This window comes from Rhinolophus sinicus, chromosome 15 (assembly GCF_057876585.1).
Source record: "Rhinolophus sinicus isolate RSI-liver-muscle chromosome 15, RSI-T2T, whole genome shotgun sequence".
NCBI classification, from domain to species: Eukaryota; Metazoa; Chordata; class Mammalia; order Chiroptera; family Rhinolophidae; genus Rhinolophus; species Rhinolophus sinicus.
The window spans coordinates 44613481-44635936 of record NC_142515.1 but is presented as its reverse complement, the minus strand read 5'-3'; the positions used below and the strand labels follow the sequence as shown (position 1 = coordinate 44635936).

The 22456-nt window shown below is 33.1% G+C and overlaps 1 long non-coding RNA gene and 1 pseudogene across 1 annotated transcript in view; one reads left to right on the top strand and one right to left on the bottom strand.

Moving 5' to 3' along the window:
• Positions 1-22456, bottom strand: part of LOC141572800 (uncharacterized) — a 631723-nt gene that overhangs the window by 48359 nt on the left and 560908 nt on the right. The gene's annotated exons all lie outside the window — the stretch shown is intronic.
• LOC148755184 (small ribosomal subunit protein eS24 pseudogene) lies at positions 13000-13352 on the top strand (annotated as a pseudogene).

The following is a 22456-nucleotide window of genomic DNA, read 5'->3' as shown; positions in this document are numbered from 1 at the left end:
TAGTTTCTCTTATTTAGACTTTATTCTTTAAGTCAATGAGACAAAGATTGAGTCAAATTCTCCTTTGTTTCTAATCCCCACTCCTCCCCCTCAAGAAGAAACACTACTTCTTTCATTTAAAAAACTTGAAGAGTACAAAATTCAAGGCACCCTCAGATTCTGGATAAATAAATTTCTTTAATTACAACAAATGTGTGTCAGAAATATCCTGAAATATAAATACCATGTTTCCCCTAAAATAAGACCTAACTGGAAAATAAGCCCTAGAAGATATTTCAGAATGACATTCCCTGAACATAAGCCCTAATGTGTCTTTTGGAGAACAACTTAATATAAGACCCGGTCTTATTTTCGGGGAAACACGGTAGTTTAAATATAGAACTATAATTTTTCATCAAATATCTGAATCAATTATCAAATCAGCATCATTAGCACAATTCCAAAGTAAATAGGTATTATACATGTAAATCTTTTAAGTGAATAAACAAAAATCTATCCCTCTGAAATAATACATGGGATACCATTGAAATTGTGCCTCCTTAAGAATATCAAGTTGGGAAAAAGTAATCATGGTAGATTGTTATTATTTGTTGAATATTAATCCCCTTTCATTTGAAAAGATCATACCCACATATCGCCATGTCCTTTGTAGTTACCCTTAAGGAAGTAGTATGCCTCTTTTACTCAATGATGTTAAGCTTAGCCACATGATTTACTTTGGCCCATAGTCCATGAGCAGTGTGATGTATAAACACAACCTCCAAGTAGAAGCAGTAAGAGTCACTGTGTTTCTACCATCTGCCTTGTACTTTTCCTGTGCTACAAAATCAGCATGTACAGTATCCATACTGCTTGATTTGCAAATCAGATCTACAACCAATCTATAGAATCAGACATACAATATAGGTGAGAAATAGGCTTTGCTATTTATTAAGATACTGAAAATATGAGGTTATTTGTTACAGAAGCATAATACAAAAAACTTACTGGCTCAACATCAATTTTATACGTAAGATATTACAATGTCATAAATCACTGAAATTTATATAAATTAAAGAGAAGTCAGTTTTTAACAGTATTAGTTAATAATTGCCACTTATTATCTACGTATCTACGTATTATCTATCTATATTTGTTTATCCTAGGATTTTCCTGGGATCAGATAGAGGACTCCCATATCACTAAACACTCAGTATTTCCTATGCTGACTGAAAAGTCACATTTTTTTTACCTACCAGTATTTTACAGTGTCTCTATCTTAGAAGATGTGTCTCACTTGGCTTTAAAACTGTGCCATAGATTGATAGCTATCTTGGTCTACAAATATCCTTCTAGAAAGAAAAAGTATTTTGTAACACTATTAAAAATGTCAACGTTTATCATAAAAGAAACATATTCACTATATGAATTGTTCTGATTCTTATGTTGTACATATATTTACAAAAAAAAACAAAAAACTATAGTGATAAACTCTCAAGTTTATGACAAAGTAGGTCTCAGATAATCCACCTTTGCTATCCTATTTATAGATGAAGAAATGGGAATTAGATAGTTAAATGACTTGCTAAAGATTAAGAATTAGTTAATGCTAGCACTTTAGTGGCATGCCTAGATTAAAGTCTCCAAATCACTCTTCTATCTTGTCCGTATGCAATTATTTATTGCCATCAGTAATTTTTTCCAAACATTTTAAATGTTTTTTGGCATTGTATTTATTTAATTATTTTTTAATGAGATTTATCTTCTTAAAGGATTTTTAAGTGCATAATATATATAGTATTGTTATGCATAGCTCAATGTTGTATAACAAATCTCACTTGTGTAAATGAAATTTTATTCATGTTGATTAGCAACTCCCATTTCCCCCAGCCCCAATCCCTGGCAACCACCATTCTATTATTGGCTTTTTTGAGTTTGACTATTTTAGGTTCCTCATGTAGGTGGAATCATGGAGTATTTGTCCTTCATTGATTCACTTATTTTATTTAGAATAATGCCTGCTAGGTTCATCCATGTTGTTTTATAGTTGACCAACGTCCAGGAGCTTTTTCGCTGTTTTCTTCTGGATGTTTTATGGTTTCAAATCATAACTTTAAGTCATTTATCCATTTTGAGTTGATTTTTGTGTAGTGTGTAAGATATGGGTCCAATTTCATTCTTTTACATGTGGATATACAGTTTTCCCAACATTATGTATTGAAGTAGCTATCCTTTCCTGATTTTGTATTCTTGGCACCCTTGTCAAAAATTAGTTGACTGTATACACATGAGATTATTTCTGGGCTATTTATTTTGTTCCTTTGGTCAATATGTATGTTTTTATAATGATACCATACTGTTTGGTTTACTATAGCTTTGTGAAATAATTTGAAATCAGGAAATGTGATGCCTCCAGCTTTGCTCTTCTTTCTCAGAATTGTTTTGACTATTTAGGGTCTTTTGTGATCCCATATGAATTTTAGGATTTTTTTTTCTACTTCTTTAAAAAATGGCATTGTAATTTTGACAGAGATTGCATTGAATCTATAGGTCACTTTCAGTATTAGGGACATTTTAACAACATTAACTCTTATAATCCATGAACACTCATATATTTTCACTTATTTGTGTCTTCTTAATTTCTTTCATCAAAGTTTTATAGGTTTCAGTGTACATATCTTTCACATCAGATATTTCATGGAAATTTATTCCTTTTTGTTGTTGTTGTGGTTATTACTTTTTGTTGCTATTGTAAATGGGATTGTTTTCTTAATTTATTTTTTGGATATTGGAAATGTTTTATTGGTTACAGGGTAATGAGATCAGTATCCTTGAAAGGAATATGAAGTAATCAAGAGGAAAGGACTGAGGGGCAGGGAACTGACAGGAAAAGTCATAAAAAGGGAAATGAAGGTCACTAAGGCAAAACTCATTTATTTTAATGCTTCACTTATTAACTATCTTAATAATAATCATAGCAACCATTTATGGAAAACTCACTATGTGTCAGGTGTTGTTACAATGACTTCATACGTCTCTATTAACCCACCCAACTATGATGTCAGGTAGGACATTATCACCATCATGTTATTAATTGCAAAAATAAGAATGAGAAATTTAAATAAATTTAGTAAATGTTAAATTTTTATACACTTAATAAATGTTAGAAAGAAGTTTCAAAATTGAATTTGTCTAAGATTCCAGAGGTCTTAACAATGAAGTTACTGGGTTAATTTTTTTCCTTATAAACATCAGGGAGCTAAGTCTTTTAAATAATATTCTGTGGAAACATTTCAAGCCATAAAGCTACTAAATTATATTGTGTACTTCTCTGTACCCTTCTCTTATTTTCTATTTTACCTAATTTAAGGTGAATTATCAACACATTTCCACTCAAATAAACATATTCGTTATTTCTTTTAGTTCCCATAATTCAATTTCTTGACTCTGTCAAGAGGACAAGCAGAAAGAGAGGAGCTTAATGAGTGAATTATACCTATACATTTAACCTTCAATCCTTGACTACAATTTTTTCTTACAAAGTTTAATTGAATAACTGCATAAATATTCTTTTACATTAAGCATCCTTCTGAGTTGGTGTGTGAAAACTGTAGAAGTAAGACAAGTTCTTATATATTAAGTCAGCCTGACTTCATTGGCAGGAAACCATCATAAACACATGCAGGCTGTTTGACATACAGACCACAGTAACTGCATAAAGAAAACTATGAATAACTCTACTGTTCATCAACACTGTCTGAGACATACATCTCCATGACATTTTCTTGAGCAAAGAAAAGTCCCTTAGGGACACGAGATTTTATAAACCCATTAAAATGTTATCTTGCAAGCTGCTGCCTCTATTTTCCAAATACTTACTCAGTATTCCTGGAGATTTATGGTATTTTATCTCATTCCAAGATGGCTTATATAATTTTTGATATTTTCAAATGCAAGGGTCAGCCTTCAATTTTTATTTTACAATTTAGAAGAAACTTTACGACTTTATTTCCTTTATAGAACTTATGTCTTTCTCCAAGTGACTCATGAATAACAACTATATGAGTACATTATCTCACACACTAGTTGGATATAGTATGATTATATCTTTACAGGTTGGCATATGTTTACCCCAGTAAACAGCATTGCCTTTTAAACAAATTCTCTGATTAGTATAAATAGATACCCTAATCACAGATTACATGATAGAGGTGAAAAAAAGAACGTGAATTTTCTCACAATATGGTTATAACACATTACATTCTCTCTTATTGTTCTACTCTTAAATTTTACTGAAAAAATGAATGGCATTTTTTATCAGAGGAAAATATAAGTCCACAAACTTTAAGTTTGGTAATCCTGTTGAGACACAGTTTCACTCAGAGTATTTTATAGATTGGCACATTTTAACACCGATATGTTACATTACAAAAAGTCCACCTTCTACCATGATTTAAAATGCACACCTGGATCAAAACTGTGTATTAATTTTCCACATTCATGTACATAAACAATTATGTACAATGAAACCAAAGATATAAAATGATGATTAATCTATGTGTTATAGACTATAAGTGTATATTCAATGTTTAAGGGTTCTAATTTACACTTTTCTAAGAAAATCAATAAAATCACCAAGGTTAAAGGTGGCATCAATGGAAATGCTCACCTATATGGTAGCAGAAAAATGATTGGTGTACATCCATTTATAATTTCTAAAACATACATAAAACTTCCTAAATTACTATGTTCTTTATGACATGGGCCTTTGAAAATTATATATAATTCATTATCCTCAGTTTAGGCATTGTTGTGATTCCAGGCAATGGTGGTGGTGTAAAGTATGTTTCATATCAACGCCTGAATGTATATGTTATACTATAATCATAATAGTTTTATTGAAGTATAATTTATATATCTTAAAATTTTCCCATTTTAAAAATATAGTTGATAGAGTTTTATATTTGGGACTATTTGGGAGACAATTTCTGTTGGCTTTTTTTTTTTTTTTTTTTCTGTGTATGAAACACAGGATATCTCATTTTTGTGGAAAATTTTACATGTTTGGTAATATGTTTTAACTACTCTAGTATCAGAGTAGAATCCTGAAGAGGAATTCAGGATTGGAATTTTCCTCCAAGATTTGTTTTTAGATAAATCTTCACTCAATATTTACCTTTGTTGTATTTTTTTTGTTGCTTCTATATGTTTAACCACTCTTCTGAATGAATTCTATATATTCTGCATTCTCTGAATGCAGTTCATACCGTGTTTCCCCAAAAATAAGACTGGATCTTATATTAATTTTTGCTTCAAAAGACGCATTAGGGCTTATGTTCAGAGGATAACATCTTGAAAAATCATGCTAGGACTTATTTTCCAGTTAGGTCTTATTTTCAGGGAAACACAGTAGTTCTTTGCTAGCTTATAGATACATATACATATATATTTAAGCCAGGCTTTATAGAGCTCACCTGAGTCACTATAATTTAGTGAGTCAGGCATTGATGGGTCAGGAAATTGTCTTAAAAGCCTTGCCTTCCATCTTTTGCAAAGGAGATCTCTGTAAGAAGGTACATCTTTGAACTTTAGGCAGTTTATAAAGAAAGGCTTAGCTTTAACTTCCTGCCTTGGTATGGCTTTAAGGTCAGTTAGAGGTGAATGACTGTGGTCTTTTCCTAACCCAGTTCTATCCTGGAAATGTATACAGCCTTCCACATGTATGCAGCCTTTTAGATCTCCAGGAACATGTCAAAACTTTTTAAAGTCCCCTGTGATCAACTACTTCGTTACTACTTTCTTTTAGTATTTTTGGTATAGTGCTGGGTTCTTGTTTACAACTGAAGTCACAGCCTTGGGTGGCTGTGATGTTGCTGTGATTGCCAGTTTTTAGTAATGCCCCAGGCATAGACCTTTTCCTCCTCCTACTGAGACAAGCTCTGAGTTCTGTCAAATACCTTGGAAATGGAGTTTGGTGGAAATAGTCACTGTTATTAGAAGATAGGTCTTATAATTGAGGTCCAAAAGAGGTTAGTACTCTCTACTGGCTATGAGACTATTTTTTTTTTTTTTTTTTTAGAGCTACTGTACCATGGAGATGGAGTAGGAGGGGAAATTGAAAGGGTATGGGAATAGACACAAGTTGAAATGCCACAAACAATGCTCTCTTACAGGTTCAATAGGTTTTTCTTAAATAGACAGTTTTGGTTTTTCAGTTTATTTTACTTCATTGGTTAATTTCCAGAAGTCTGAAATTGTTAATTTTAGGGGTTTGTTTTTTGCCAGTATTTTGATTATTTTTTGGGGAGAACACTTCACTCAGGTCCTCACACTGCCACTCAGAAAGCCAATCTGCTCTGTTGCACTTTTTTATATTCTGCTCACTATTGGTAGGAAATTAGTGATTAACCATAGCTTAGAGGGAAGTAAATATGCTTCTAGGCTTTGTTTTTTGCATCACTCACAATCTGTGTAGCATTTTGCTTGTGTTAGAAAGAAAGAAAACAGAATAAGATATACTGTTTACATACAAAAGAAAGACTTCAAATTTTAAGTTGTTTATGAAACAAAACCTCAAGGCTAAAAAAAATTAAATTATTACAGGTTAGAAATACTTCATTTTTAAAGGTCCTCATTTGTTTTCTTTCCTATGCATATGTATAGAATTATGTTTCCAGTCTTTCCTGACTTCCTCTGATTAATTCTCATACACCAAAAATAGGTTAAACTCTTGCTATATATAAGACTGTAAATGTAGACTTTGATAATAAGTACTCATTCTCAATCTGAACAAGAAAAAAGAGATAGGTACACAAGAAAAGATCATTTGAACTTGGAGAATGTGATAAATAAAGCTGCCTGGAAATTCAATAGAGGCTATTCATGCCCACCCATAAGTTTGGTATGGGAAGTTTTCTGTGAATTATAATTGAAAATTAATATCACTTTGATGTTAAGTATATGTTAATATATCACGTGTGTAGACTTCAGTATACTTAAGCCTAAGGATAACAAATTATATATAGTTCTCACCCCATAGCGTGGTTTCAATAACCAACATTTTTTTTTCTCTATTTCTAAAGTATTAGGCAAAAACATTTCTCTGTTTATCGATATAACAGTTTTCTTGACATATTTTATTTTCTCAATTACTAGCATATTGATAACCAAATTAGGTAAATGCCTATAAACCATTTGATAGAACTTAAAACTTTATTCATTTAGGTTAATAATTTTTTGAGGGTACTAAGCAAAATTCCATAATTACATTACCAAATGATTAGGTTGAAATTACGCATTGTTAGAACAAATATCAAAGAAGGTATATGGCTTTTTTTTCTCCAGTCATTCTTTCAAGAGATACTTGATGATGTTGCATCCTATAATAGGGGAGGTTAACTTTGATATCTTGTTTTAGGTGGTATCTACCAGGATTCTCCACTATAAAGTTACTATTTTCCTTTGTGTTTAATACATATGTTATTGGAGATACTTCAAAGACTATCTAAATATCCTGTTTTCATCCTATCTTACTCACTAATCATAGGTTTTATCTATGATTTTTGCCTAGAAAATTATTACTGGAGTGACTTTCTAATGGTGGTTTTCTATGTCCATCAACTTTTCTACATTTATTAATTGGAAGTCTACTATAAGGAATAATTGTTCCTACTAATTATTTATTTATTCTTATATCTATACATTCATGTACTTATTCTATTAGTGACATCAGTTTGGAATAATGGATTTGTTTATTTTATGAGTTATAAGTCATTATCTCATATTTATTTTGTTGCTAAAATTCTCCAAGATAAATTCCACCTTCATCCCTCCTTTGGGCTCTCTCTCTCTGTCTCTTTCTCTGTCTCTGTCTCTCTGTCTCTCTGTCTCTGTCTCTCTCTGTCTCTCTCTCTGTCTCTCTCTCTCTCTCTGTCTCTCTCTGTCTCTCTCTCTGTCTCTCTCTCTCTCTGTCTCTCTCTCTCTCTCTGTCTCTCTCTCTCTGTCTCTCTCTCTCTCTCTCTGTCTCTCTGTCTCTCTCTGTCTCTCTCTCTCTCTCTCTCTCTCTCTCTCTATATATATATATATATATATATATATATATATATATAATATTTCCCACTTTCGGATTTTTGTCAATCATTCTTTGATTGGATGAGCTTATCCTTTAGTGGATACTTTTAGCTGAGTGTGGGGATGCAGAATTTCCTATGTATTTTGAAACCTGAATTTTTTCTCAATAGCCTTGGCATTTGAAAAACAATTTGGTTATGTATAAAATACTTGGTTCAGATATTATTTCATTGAGTTAAAGAAAACACTGCCAAATTGCTGCCAATTGGTTCATGCTGTTTTTCATCAATCCTAGAGATTTTAAATTATTTTTCTTTTGCTTTTTAAAATCATTTCATTGTTTGCTTGAAATACTATGGATTTTATGTTTTTTAACCTAATAATTTTATAAGATATGTCTCTGAGTAGTTTGGGGTTTATTTTTTCAAGAAGATGATGGACCTTTCAAACACATTTTAAAAAACATTTTGTTAATTTTGGAAAGTTTTCTTGAAGTCAAGTTTTAAATACTCAGTTTTTTCCCTATTATTTTTTTTCTTCAGAGTTGACAACAAAACAAATGTTGTGTTTTCTTTGACTGCTTTCCATTTTCATTACTTGCTTTCTGACCCTTTTTCCTTCTTTATTTCATTTTCATTTCTGAGAAAATTCTGTTATTTTTTTTCCCCATTCTTTCTTGTGTTTAATCAGTGCTAGTTTAATGTTTTCCTACCTTTTTACCATTTTTTCCTTAGTATTTTAATTTCTGATTTCAAATATTTTTTATATGCTAACTTTTTTTTTTTTTTTTTGTATATTTATTTCTCTCTGGAAATTTTCTTACAAGTTTCTTCTGCTTTATGGTTGTTTTTTGTTTATCTGTTTATTTGTTTTTCTAGCAGGAACTTTCCTCAGTTGATGCAATTTAAATTTTTGTTTTCTGATTAATTTATTTAGTATCTCTTGATAAATTTTCTCTTATGGGTGGGACTTTTAAAATTCCTATATCATAACTCTCCTCTGTAGAGATAGCAAAATCAAGGTCCTTTAGTGGATTTTTTGTTGTTTTCAGTTATTATGATGGATGAACAAGTGGACAAGTTGTATCTTTTAAAATTTTGGTTGTCTTTTGTGTTTCATGACCATACATTTTCACGTGTTATCTCTTTTCTCTTAACCACTTAGTTGCAAAAGGTGCCTTTAATTATCCTTTTCCATCTTCTTTTTTCCTCCAGAAGCTACAATATTTCATTCAGTTGGCATATACTATTAATTATCTCGCTGTTATCGATTCTCTTGTCTTCCTTAACACTTTTTGTAGTATTTTTATACTAAGGATGAATTAGTCTTTGTGATTATGGTTTTGGATCAGACATAGGCCCTATTGATTACTCTTTTCTTCTCCACCCCCCACATTTTTCTCAATCTGCCTTTGCTCACCTCGGACTCCCATGGGAGGGAGCATTACAGATCATATGCCACTTGGCGTTTTTTCTGTTTTTATTCTCAGGTAATTTGGTGTTCAGGCATTTTTTGTCTTGAAGTTATGGGGAGTTTTTTCTGTAGTGTTATTTTTTTTCTTTCTCCCTCTCCTTGTTGTTCTCTATTTTTGGAGAAAATAATTAGAGTCAGGGACCTAGGCACTCATCATTGTCTTCAGCTATCAGGAATTCATTATATGATAAGAGTGCATATTTGAATGCTTAAAAGTCAAACTTCATTAAGGGAAAGGAATTAATAAACTTAATAATTTTTAAAAAAAGATTATTTGAAAGTGGATAAAAACATAATTGTGGAGTAAGACAAGTCAGTACTATTCTGATACGTAACACCAATAGCTGGAGAAAACTCTATCAAATCTAATGTCTTTATTAAGAACCACCACAATACACCAGCTCTATTAGATCACCCCCAAACTGAACATTCAATATTTAATTTCCTTACAACTAAATCCCTCACTAATAAGTTAACTGCAAATTGCAAACTGTAGAGCTAAAACTTAGTGAGACAGCTATCTCAATTTTGGAAAAGAAAAAGGCCACAAAATAACAATGGTCATTTAGACACGCCATTAGCTATTTGCTTACTCAAAAGATTTCAATTCCAATGGAAGAAATGGCATTCTACTCTTTAAGGTACCCATTAAATTATTCGAATAGAGAACATTCAACCCCATCCCAAGACTGTGGCATTTGATATGGTTTGAAAAGTAAACACCAGGGAAAAATAGAAATGAGATATGCTCAACAGAAATAGAGATTGACAGATAATTTACTCTGAAAAGCTGCTGGCACTTGGTTATTACTTGTAACTTTCGGCTATGCACCCTCTGTTGCTCTTTTGGACTTTCTTTCAAGTATCTAGACTTAAATCATTAGAACAATTAACATTTACAGAGGCCCTTCATTAGACTAGGCAAATGGAAGTGAGATACAAAGGTGAATAATAATTACTTATTACCCATCTTCTTTCAGAAAGGATTTAAGTGGTATGGCCATGTTCCTGCCTTTAAGAGTCTATCTGGCATAGACACAGATTTATAAGCAAGGCAGAATGAGAAAGGAAAGGAAAGGAAAGGAAAATAAAGGAAAAGAAAGGAAAGGAAAGGAAAGGAAAGGAAAGGAAAGGAAAGGAAAGGAAAGGAAAGGAAAGGAAAGCAGATGAATATGTTATGGAAACCCAAGGGACTGATAAAGTAACACTAGGTAGTGAGGTGGCCTTTCCACAGGGAGTGCACTTGAGATGGACTTTTAAGAATTGGTGAATTTTTAAAGAGAAAAAATCAGCGTGAAATAATACTAGAGAGAAGCGATAGCATCAGCAAATTCTCAGAAGGAGAAAATTATTAAATAACAGTGATTAGTTTGAAAGGCTAAAGTGTAGAAGGTCTTCATTAGATTGGAAATACATTTTGATGTGCTGTTGTGGAGGCTTGGTTGTCAGGCTAAGGTATTTAGATTATGATTTAGGCAATACTCATGGCATTAAATTTGTTAGAATTTTGCCTGGAGCTTTTCCCATTTCTTTTCTTTTATGAATAGTCATTCATTAAATGTGTCAACTAATGCATAGTGAGTGTCTCTTATGTGTTAAGCAGTGTTCTAGGTTGTGGGCAGAGAGTAATCAGCAAGACAGAATGATGTCCTGGTTTTCACCAAGCTTGCCTTTGAGTTGGAGAAGCTGGATTGTTAACAGTAAATAAATAATTTCAGAAAGTGGTAAGGCAGTAAAAGAAATAAAACACCATAAGTGAAAAGCAATTGATTCATTGAATGGTTTGACTATATTCATGTAGCTTGTGCTTTTATGGCCTGCACCAGTCCCCTCTGCTGCAGCTCCAGTAGACTGAGCCCTTGTTAGCATCCCATTGAATCTAATTGCCTATCTATCTCTCTGTATGTTCTCCTGAGAGCTGCCTTAGAAGCCATTGAACTTCATTGGGCCCATGTGCAGAGAAGCTAGAAGTGCAGGAAAAAGAGAGAAGTTAACATTCCTAAGACAAGAGACAGGATTGATGGATCAGTGCCACAGTCCAGTTTCTTTCCTTTGATGGGACGATTCCAAAGCACAATCTAGATATTTCCTTGGAGAGGAGTGTCAGAGCAGGTTTAAATCTGTTTCCAATAGTCATAATCAACACATAACATACTTTTAATTGGCTCCCCTACCTTTCGTCTCTCACTCTCCATGCTCCATCACTCTTGCATCTTGAGATAACTTCTTATAGATTACCTGCACCAAAGATAGTTGGACAGAATGATCGTAGGGAGAGGCATCCATGAGAAGATTAATTAACCATGCAAAAACCTAGTGAGAAACACTTGAGAGAGAAAATAGCAAGTACAAAAGCCCTGAGGCAGGGATGGATGAGTTATTTTTGAAGAATAGAAAGTAGAGAATGATGGATGTAAAGCTCTTGATAGTGAATGAGTAAATAATTATTATAAATATGATAAATTATGTTTATATTGTATAAATTAATAAATAATTATAATTAATTTATGTGAATAATTGTGCTTGACATGAATAATTCTAAACTTCTCCCAACCAGAATTTTTTTCAGAATTAGGTTTTTCTATCATTGACTTAATTGTGCCTTTAAGATATCCTAGAGCAAAAGCCACCATGAGTACAAGAAACTTAAAATATTTAATTAGGTGCCTATTATGGCACCTGTGAGTCTGAATGCCGTATTTTACTGCAACTTTTTAGTTATGGTTTCCTAATCACTAGGAAGGGAATCTTCATTGTCTCTCAGGGAATGCTTAGTTCAGTCTTTGCTGATTTCAGTCTTTGCTTCATGTTCACACTGCATAGTTGCTTTTTTTTACTTTTTTTTCCCAAACTGTCTGTCATTCCTCAAATTCTAGCCTCATACCCCATAATCTTGGGGAAAGGCATTTTCTAGGATTTATGACTTGCAAGTATTAATACAAAATGTAAATGTGGTATATGTAATTGTGGTTATAGACATAATAAACCAGTGTTAATTAACATCTTTGCAAAATACTACTTTAACTCCAGAACAAAATTCTAGGGAATAGGAAATAAAATGAACATATTTAATGACACTTATAGAAGACAAATTGCTTAGGGAGAGAAAAGCAGGCCAAGAAGGCAGGAGAAGTGGATGTGTGTAACAGATATCCTGAGGGCACACAATACCCAGGGAGCAGTAAGGTGGCAGTCTTAAGTGGGAATTATGATACTGAATGAGGGAACTATGGGAAAACTAGAGGAGGAGCAAGTAACTGACTCAAAAAAGTGTCCTCCCCTCCCCCCAGTCATTTTCTCTGGAGTAATTACACAGTTTGTCAAAATCACAGAAAGCATTCATGGATCAGACTTGCCTTTTAATGTCTCCTCCAGCTCTAAAATTTTTCAATCCCAATTCCTTTCTTGGGTTTTTTGCATTCATGAGAATGCCTTACATTTACTTCCTCCCTGGCTGCTTGAGGATCAGCTGCCATAATGACCAACCCAGTAACTATCTGGCTCAGGAAATTCATGACCAATAGACTACTTCAACAGAAATAAATGGTCATCGATGCCCTTCGCCCTGGGAAAGCAACAGTATCTAAGACAGAAATTCAGGAAAAACTAGCCAAAATATACAAGACCACCCCAGATGTCATCTTTGCATTTGGATTCAGACCCATTTTGGTTGGGGTAAGACAACTAGCTTTGGCATGATTTATGATTCCTTACATTACTCAAAGAAAAAAGAACCCAAACATAGACTTGAAAGACATGGCCTGTATGAGAAGAAACAAGACCTCAAGAAAACAGTGAAAGGGACGCCAGAGCAGAATCAAGAAAGTTAGGTCATGTGCAGATGAAGTTTTATCTCTTCTTTTCCTCCTCAGGTCAGCTGAGGACACTTGGTTCGCCTATACATACAAACATGTGACAATTAAGTTGGTGAACTCATTCTAGAAAAAGTGCTACATATCTCATTGCTGAATATCACTACGGTCACCTTGGGAAGCTATGCACTGATGCCAGTGCCTAGTCCAACTTTCAAAGCAATGTTGGAACTCTTTTTCTGGAATGACCATCAGTGCTGTCGTATAACCCTTGATGTCCTGAAAGTCATCAAAATGTCTTCCTTTCAATATTCCCTTTATCTTCGGGTAAAGAAAGAAGTCACTGGGGGCCAGATCAGGTGAGTAGGGAGGGTATTCCAATACAGTTATTTGTTTACTGGCTAAAAACTCCCTCACAGTCAGTGCCGTGTGAGCTGATGCATTGTTGTGATGCAAGAGCCATGAATTGTTGGTGAAAAGTTCAGGTCATTTTCGTCTTTTTCTAGCAGCCTTTTCAGCACTTCCAAATAGTAAACTTGGTTAACTGTTTGTCCAGTTGGTACAAATTCATAATGACTAATCCCTCTGATATCAAAAAAGGTTAGCCACATCGTCGCTACAATTCATGAACTTAGTTGTCAGATCTTGTGTACCTTTTCTAAAGCACTGTATTTTAAGAACTGGATTTAAGTGTTATATTTTAGATTTACAAAAAAATTGAGAAGGTTATACAGAAAGTCGATATGCCCTGCACCTAGTTTCTCCTGTTAATATCTTTCTTTAGAATGGTACATTTGTTGCAATTAATGGACTAATATTGATATATTAAGATGAACTAACATCCTACTTCATTCAAATTCTCTTAGTTTTTACGTAGTGTCCGTTTTCTGTTCCAGGATGCTTTCCAAGATCCTATTCAGATTACTACATTAAATTTAGTAGTCATTCTCAGTAGGTTAATGCTTGCTGTGACAATTTTTCAGACTGTCCTTATTTTTGATGACCTTGATATTGTGTGTGTGTGTGTGTGTGTATATATATATATATATATATATATATATACACATATATATATATATATGTGTATATATATATATATATATATATATATATATATATATATATATATCAGGTATTTTGTAGAATGTGCCTCAGTTCCTCAGTTGGGATTCATTTGCCACATATATCATGATTAGATTGGGGTTATGTGTTTCAGGGAGGAAAGAAACATTGAAGGTGTTGTTTTCATCACATCATATCAAGAGTACATGCTAATAACAATGTATCACTATTGGTGGTAATCTTAATCATTCTGCATTTTATGCCTATTTGCTCAGTGTCACATCCTAGTAGTTTCTTCTATCCCGCTTTGAAGCCCTAGAAATATAAGTTTGAAACTACTCAACATTTTTTCTACCTATAGAACAGCAATAACTTAGAAGACTAACAATTATTCATTCATGAGGTTTTCTGAGAAGAGCACTGATTTTGGCCTTATAGAATAAGTTCAAGCTTGTCAATTTAGTCTTAGTTCTCCATTATCAGGTTTAGTTTTCCTGTTGTCCCTATACATGGGGCCAGAAATACTGGGCTTCACTTTCCTCAGATTATTTATAAGGAAGTCTACTTAATCCTTTCATGAATACATTTCATTTATTATTCCTTGGAAAAGTTATATTGGTAAGAATTAAAGGGTAGTGAATTCAATAGACATGGGTATTTGGCTTTCTCCCCACACTACTGGCATTGACTCTTTCCTATGGTGTAGTCACAGTTATGCCTCTATATATTCGCAAATCTTTCCTAGAAGGAAAGTTAAATTGTTTTTTTCCTCACCAGGTTTATAGATCATGACACTTATATTGCTTAATCCCACATGGTTGAGAAGATGTTCTACTTTTCAAAATAAATTTTACAGTATATGTTTTGATACTGGACATTTAGTTCAAATAATTCAGTAAGATATTTAAATTACAGTAGTGCTAGGTGTCAATCAGTAAAGTGATAAGTTTTTCAAAAGAAGAAACTAAGGAAAAGAGATCAAGTCATCTTCTCAAAGATAATGCTGTATAATGTTTAAAAAACAAGGTTAACACCAGTCTTTTCTTGTTTTCCTTTCCCCCATAGTTATTCAGACAGAACAAGGTGACAAAAGTGAATGGCAACAGGAAAGACGGAAGAGTAAGGGAAAGCTCACAGTAAGACATCCTTTTTATAAATCGCACATTATGTTCCCCTGTATTATCATCCCTATTCAACTCAGCCTGAAATTTGACAGCTTCTACTTGCTGTTTGAAAGTCCATTGTAAACCAATCCTTCCAGGATATTTGATCTTTTACATAAAAAACTCTTTTCATCTTTTCACGTGTCAAAACCTGCCATATCCTGATAACATTATTTATCCTTGGAACCAACTCTGAAACAATTTACTGTTCTCCTATTTTTTTTCTGTTTACGGAACTGACAGAGAGGACCAACATGCTCTTTGCTCCCCATACTGCTCCTGGTCTAGATCCTTATTGTGAAAACATGTACTAACAACTTCTTTTTTTTGTTTTTCAAATTCAGTGGCATTCCTCATCTTTATCACTCTTTTGAATTTCAGTTCACTCTTCTTTTTTCTTAATTGTTTTACCATTTGGATAACAGTTATCCAAAAAAAAAATTAAACAAATTTCCTTTTAGTTATTTTATTTATTTTCATGTATTCGTCAAACAGCCATAGAACCCCTAGGTTTATGGTACTGCATTACTCTCAATTATAAAGACTAGCATATTACATTCACTATATCCAGGCTGCTGCCATTCCTTTTGAATTCCCTTGCTCCCTACCAAGTTTTCAAATTATCTCTCTTCTTTCAAATCCAGATTTTAAAATAATACGTTTCTACTTTAATCACTTCTGTTTCCTTAATCCACCTTCATAAAGCACACGTGACTTAGTCCTTTGTAATCTGAACTGTGCTACCTGTATAGTAACTGTTCTCTCACTGGTTTTCGATGCCATACTTTCAAGATCCAGTGAGTTTTTCTCGATATTAAAATCTATCTAGGTTATGCTATGCTATGCTATTGTTAACAAATAAATCCCCGAATCTCAGGGATGCAAAACAATTTTTTTGTGTCATGTATGGAAAAACAAATGCAGATTGATATTCCTGGTCCTGTTGCTCTCTTGATAGTTCTCCAAGCATTGATTCAAGGGTACAAGCTCATTCTATGTTGCGATTTCTCCACCTTCAGATATCTTATTATTACCCAGCTGAGTTTTGGTAGAAGGGGCAGAGGGGGAAAAACAGGCAGTATGTGGACTAGATATACCAGCTGTTAACTGTGTTCGCCCCGTAACTTTTGCTCTATTATGAAGAACTAGGCATATGATACTATGAAGATTGCAAGGAGGTTGGGAAATGGACTTTGTGCTTCTAGGAAAATAAAAGCCAGTCTCTGTGACAGCAATTCTTCTAAAACACCTTCTACTATAGCTTTTACCAAATTTATCAAAGAAATGGATTAATAACCAATATCCTCTTGTACTATGTTAATATTTGAAGCTGAGGGCTACTCCATATTTCTTAGTAACACCATCCCAGCCTTAGCTTCTTGGTTCTTTCTCAACATCTTGACAACTTCCTCACTCTTTACTTCTCTAAATACCCATGTACTAAAGTCTCCAGTATACTACCAGTGGCTCATATGTTTTTCCTCAATTACCCTATTCCAGCTGTATATACATCTTTTTAACTCACTCGTATATATCAGAAGCCTTCAAATACCTCCTTATTTCCAGCCTTAAATCTCTAACCACCAATCTGACAATATCCACTATATATTCCTTTCTTTCTTAATCTTAGCATAAACAAAACATAATAAATCTTTTTTCCACAACTCTTCTCTTCTTAAATTTCTTATTTCTATTAATGAAAGCATGATTTTCAAACTGTCCAAGACTAGATATACAAGAAGTATGTATTTAGGTGGAGACAAATTTTACTCTACATACAGTTTTCTTAAAGAAAGCAGTAATTTATTTGTATTTTTTCAATAGATAGAAAAAACTATTAATTGTGACTTGTATATTTTCTTTTTTAAATACCTCATTCATATATGCTGTGTACTTAGATTAAGTTGGTAGTCTTTGAGCTTATATATTTATATTAAAATTACTATTTTCTATACGTATTATATGTAGATAGAAATAACGTTTTCAAAATTTTGCCTTATCTCCTTATTTTATTGAACGCAATACTGCTTTTAAAAACTTAAATTTTGTATGATTGTATACATCAATTTTTTTACCTTTATGGTTTTTATATCTGCTACTTAGGCCTTCCCAAATCCCAGAAGATACTCATACTTTCTAAAACTGTTTTTAATTCTATTATACTTTTATTTTTTTACATTTTTTTCTATAAACTCTGCAGAATTTATTGAGGTATGTGGTATGAATTTAAAATCCATTTTTTCCTAAATAATCATCATGTATGATACTTTCATATTAAAAGCATTTACATTTTATTCACGGAAAGATTGAATAATCAATCTTTCTCATATTTTAAATTCTTATACATATGAAGTCATATTTGTCAGCTCACTATACAGGTCTGTTGATATTTGGAGTTCAATTGTTTGGGATCAAAGTTTAGTGATTTATTGCCTAAGTAATTATGCATCTAATTAATATGTGTATGTTTATTTACATGTAGTTTTTCACATTATTGTTTTATGTAGTTTCTCAAAGTATACAAAACTAAGTCTGGATAGCCTGAAACATGAACAAACAGCTCTTCCAAAACTGTCACTAATTTCATCCTGTGATTCCTAGAGAGTAAATCAAAATGAGTTTCGGTAGTCAATTTTTCATACTGAATGTTTTAACTTTGTTAGGCCTATAAACTAAATTCTATGTTTCAATGATAATCCTTAGTTTACTAACACTAGTGAATCAAAATACTTAAATAATAAAATGAATAATATTTATTGGTAAATTACTGTATTCATATTTTGAGGGCGCTGGAGACTATAAAATAATTTAACCTAAATTATGACAGGAAAATAATTAGGGATTTAATAATAACATTGAATGAGAAAAGTAATAGTTTGAAATTTTACCTTTATATAGAATATCCAGGATATTTGTATTCTTAATGTGCTGACATAATTCTACATAATTGCTAAAATATCACAAAATTGTGTGTTTTAGTGTGGGATATCCTGCTTCTCACCTGTGACTTTTAGGAGCTAAACGATTTCTTTACAAAAATAAATAAATAAATAAAAATCGTTACACTGGAAGTGAATTAATTCAAGGAAAGAGCACAACAGACCATTGGAATAGAAATTGAATGTTTAATATAGCTTCTAAAATAATGAAGAAAAAATTCTACAAAGTACATTACTCTTTTAGAGACACAATGGCCCTATGATTTAATGCAGTTATTTTACTAATAACAATGGTAAAACACATTCTCTAGTATAATGTGATTGCTATTGGGAAATATTCCACTCTTTGCTAATGTGATTAAAAAATACTCTCTTAATAGTGAAACTCTTCTATTTTCTAAAACAATAAGTTTCCAAATTATAGTTTCAATCTGATTTTATAATGGTCCCCTTCTGTCTTCCATCTCTTAAGTTATAAGTATTTTTATGTAAATATCCTAACACAATGCAAATGTTTTTTTAAAGTAATTGAGAAAGGTTTATTATAAGGGAAGGAACAACAATTTATTAGAACCTAGTGTTAAACAATTAACAAATATAAAAAAAAAAACTCTAGCTTGGAGTAGGGTGAACAATGATTAAGCTAAGTCTTCAGAGATACAACTCTCAAATCCTAACCCCAATACCTCAGAATGTGATTATATTGGAGATAGTGTCCTTAAACAGGTAAAATGAGGTCATTAGGGTAGGCCTTACTGCAGTATGACTGGTATTCTTATAAGAAGAGGAAATTAGGACACATAAATGTACAGAGGGAAAACAATGAGCAGATACATGGAGAATAAGGCCATCAACAAACCAAGGAGAGAGGCCTTCAGAAGAAACCAAACCTGCCAACACATTGATCTTGGACTTCCAGCCTCCAGAACTGTGAGAAAATATATTTCTGGGTTTAAGTCACCTAGTCTGTGTTACTTTTTTATGGCAGCTCAAACAAATACAGCTACTATATTTGTGACATTCCATCTGACCTTATTTGTACCACCAAACAAACTGAATTACATGTAAGTTACTCCATATATTCACCTAACACAGTGACTTCAAAAATTTGGTATCTAATAAACATGTATAAATGGATGAATGAGTAAATGGATGCATATCAGTAGAGAATAATACTGGCAAGCTGAGGAACATTTGGGGTCATCATTTCCTGTATTATTTTGTGGTAGTGATAACACATGTTTTAGAGTCTCAATTCTCTACTTGGAGGTAGGTACACCATCAGAAGAAATAATTTGGGATTAAAAAGACTGTGCTTTATATCATATCCACTCGGTACCTCTGTGACTTTGACAAATTAATTCTGAGTCTTAATTTTCTAATTTTTGTATTAGATTAATAAGCTATTCCGCAGGCTTTTATGAGAAGTCTGTGAAACAATGTAAAGCACACACTGTAGTGTCGAACTCATAGTAAGCAGTGATTAAATATTTGCTATAGCTGGTATTGTTAATATTGTATTCATGATAATGCCTGACACATAATACATGCTAAAGAATAGGTATTTATTATTATTATATTATTATTATTGTAACGAGTGAGAAAAAAACTCTACTGTTGAATAAGATTTTGTATCTGAAATGGACTTTAGGAAACTTCTAGCCCAATTTTTCTCATTTTACGAAGGTGACTATTGAAACTGGGAAATTTGAAGTAATTTGCCCAAAGTCACTCAGGACCTAGAACCCAGTTTGTCTAATTTCCAGGCAAACAACCATATTACTAAGTCATGTGGCCTTTTTAGCATGTGATGCCATTTCTTTTAAACTTAGACTAAAAAGCATTGTTCATTTCGTCAATAACGACAGGCTCATAAATGATACACAATCCATGTTTGTTGAGTTGAACTGATCTAGTTACTTGTAAAGTGATGCATCTCAGAATGTATAAATGCATTAATTCAGATTCATTTATCAAATATCTGGCTGACCCCTGCAGGTAGTAGAGTTTTATTTACCTGATATGAGACAAATACATTATAATAATAAGAGATATATAGGAAAATCCCAATCTTCGGAAACATGGAAGGTCCTATTGCATGGAGAGAGGATGAGGGTGTAGTTTAAGGTTTGGGGTACCTGAGAAGAGCAGTGAAGTGTCACGGAGACTCACTTAGGGTGAACTTCACCAAAGTCATCTTTGCCTACACCTGTGGTGCCTGAATTAGAGGCTTAGGAGAGTGGAGGTCAGGAAGAGTTGCTACAGCAGGATAGTACACAAGCATGTCAGGCAATGCATGAGCACCACGATTCTCAAGAAAATGCAGTTGCAACATAATTCTTCATAGCTCTCTTGCATTTCTTCATTTCTTGTTGTGTTGGGATCACCCAGACCACCCTCAGATTCAGTGATTCACTAGGACGACTCACAGGACACAGCAAATGGTTGTATTCACAGCTATAACATACCCTGTTTCCCCGAAAATAAGACCTAGCCAAATAATCAGCTCTAATGTGTCTTTTGGAGCAAACATTAATATAGAACCCAGTATTATATTATATTATATCATATCATATCATATTATATTAATTATAAGACCAGGTCTTATAGTAAAATAAGGTTGGGTCTTATATTAATCTTTAATATAAGATTAATATAATCTTATATTATATTAACATAATCTTGCATTATATTAGTATAATATAATATATTATATTATATCATAATATATTATATTATATATCATATATATTATATATATATATTATATATATATTATTACAGTGAAAGGATAGAAGGCAAATTACAGTGAAAGGATAGAAGGCAAATCAGCAAAGGAAAGTGAAACATAGGACAAAGTCCAGAGGAAACCAGACACACGCTTCCAAGAATCCTCTCCCAGAAGAGTCACACAGGAGTCAATTACTCCAGAAACTAGTAGTGACAAAATGTGTGAAATGTGACTGTGAAACAGGGCAGCTCATTAGAGACACATTGTCCTGGGTTTTTATTGAGAGCTGGTCAGGTGGCAGCTTCTGCCACACACGTACCAAAATCCCAGACTCCCAGAAAGAAAACGGGTGCTCAGTTTTTACAATCTAGTTTCAGTGAGCTACTCTTATAATGTACAGATAATTTTATGTCAGTGTAGAGAACTGCTTACCGTTCATGTCCCTAGATGCCAGCCAAGGGTCCACCTTGCAAGCAAGCAGGACTTTCTAAGGATAGCTAACTCAGATCTGCAAAGTAGACTCTTTACTGCACATTCATAAAAATACACAATGACAGCTTTTGTTCCAGACCATCTTTTCAAAGATATTTCTATAGTGAACAGCCTTGGAAGATGGAGATCAAGTCTCTCTCCAGCACAAAAGTTGGGCAGGTTTTCTTGTAGGCCATTATAAACATTGGCCTACACCAACACCAGGGGAGCGGGAAAGAAAAAAGTACCCATGTGAACGTGAAGTTCAATCTTCCTGCTTTGCTGTAAGTAATAAAGTCCTATGTCTCTGGCCTAGGAGCTTCATGTTTTCTGCCAGCAACCATAAAATTGTGACAGGCTAAACAGTTAGCTTGCAACTAAGGTAAAATCTCAAACCCTTTCATATCTTGTCACTAGTCATTTTAGGATTTTCTGGGGCTCCTATGGAAAGAGTGGAGTAAGAGAGCTGGAGCTCATAAAACTACTCTGATTATAGGTTGGCCATTGTGGACAATTACACCCAAGATATCTGCTGGTTACTTAAGGCAATGCAATTGATCACATAGGTCACTCACTGGTAGTAATAGAGACATACGGTGTGGTTCAACTTATAAATAAATTAAAAAAAATTAAGAAAGGCTGGGGCAAACAGAAACCAAGCAGTGTCTGGAAGCTCTAGTTTAATTTGTTGAGGTCTATTTAAATTTTAAGGCTAGATAGAGTTTTATTCCTCTTACCTTCCTAAGTATACCCTGA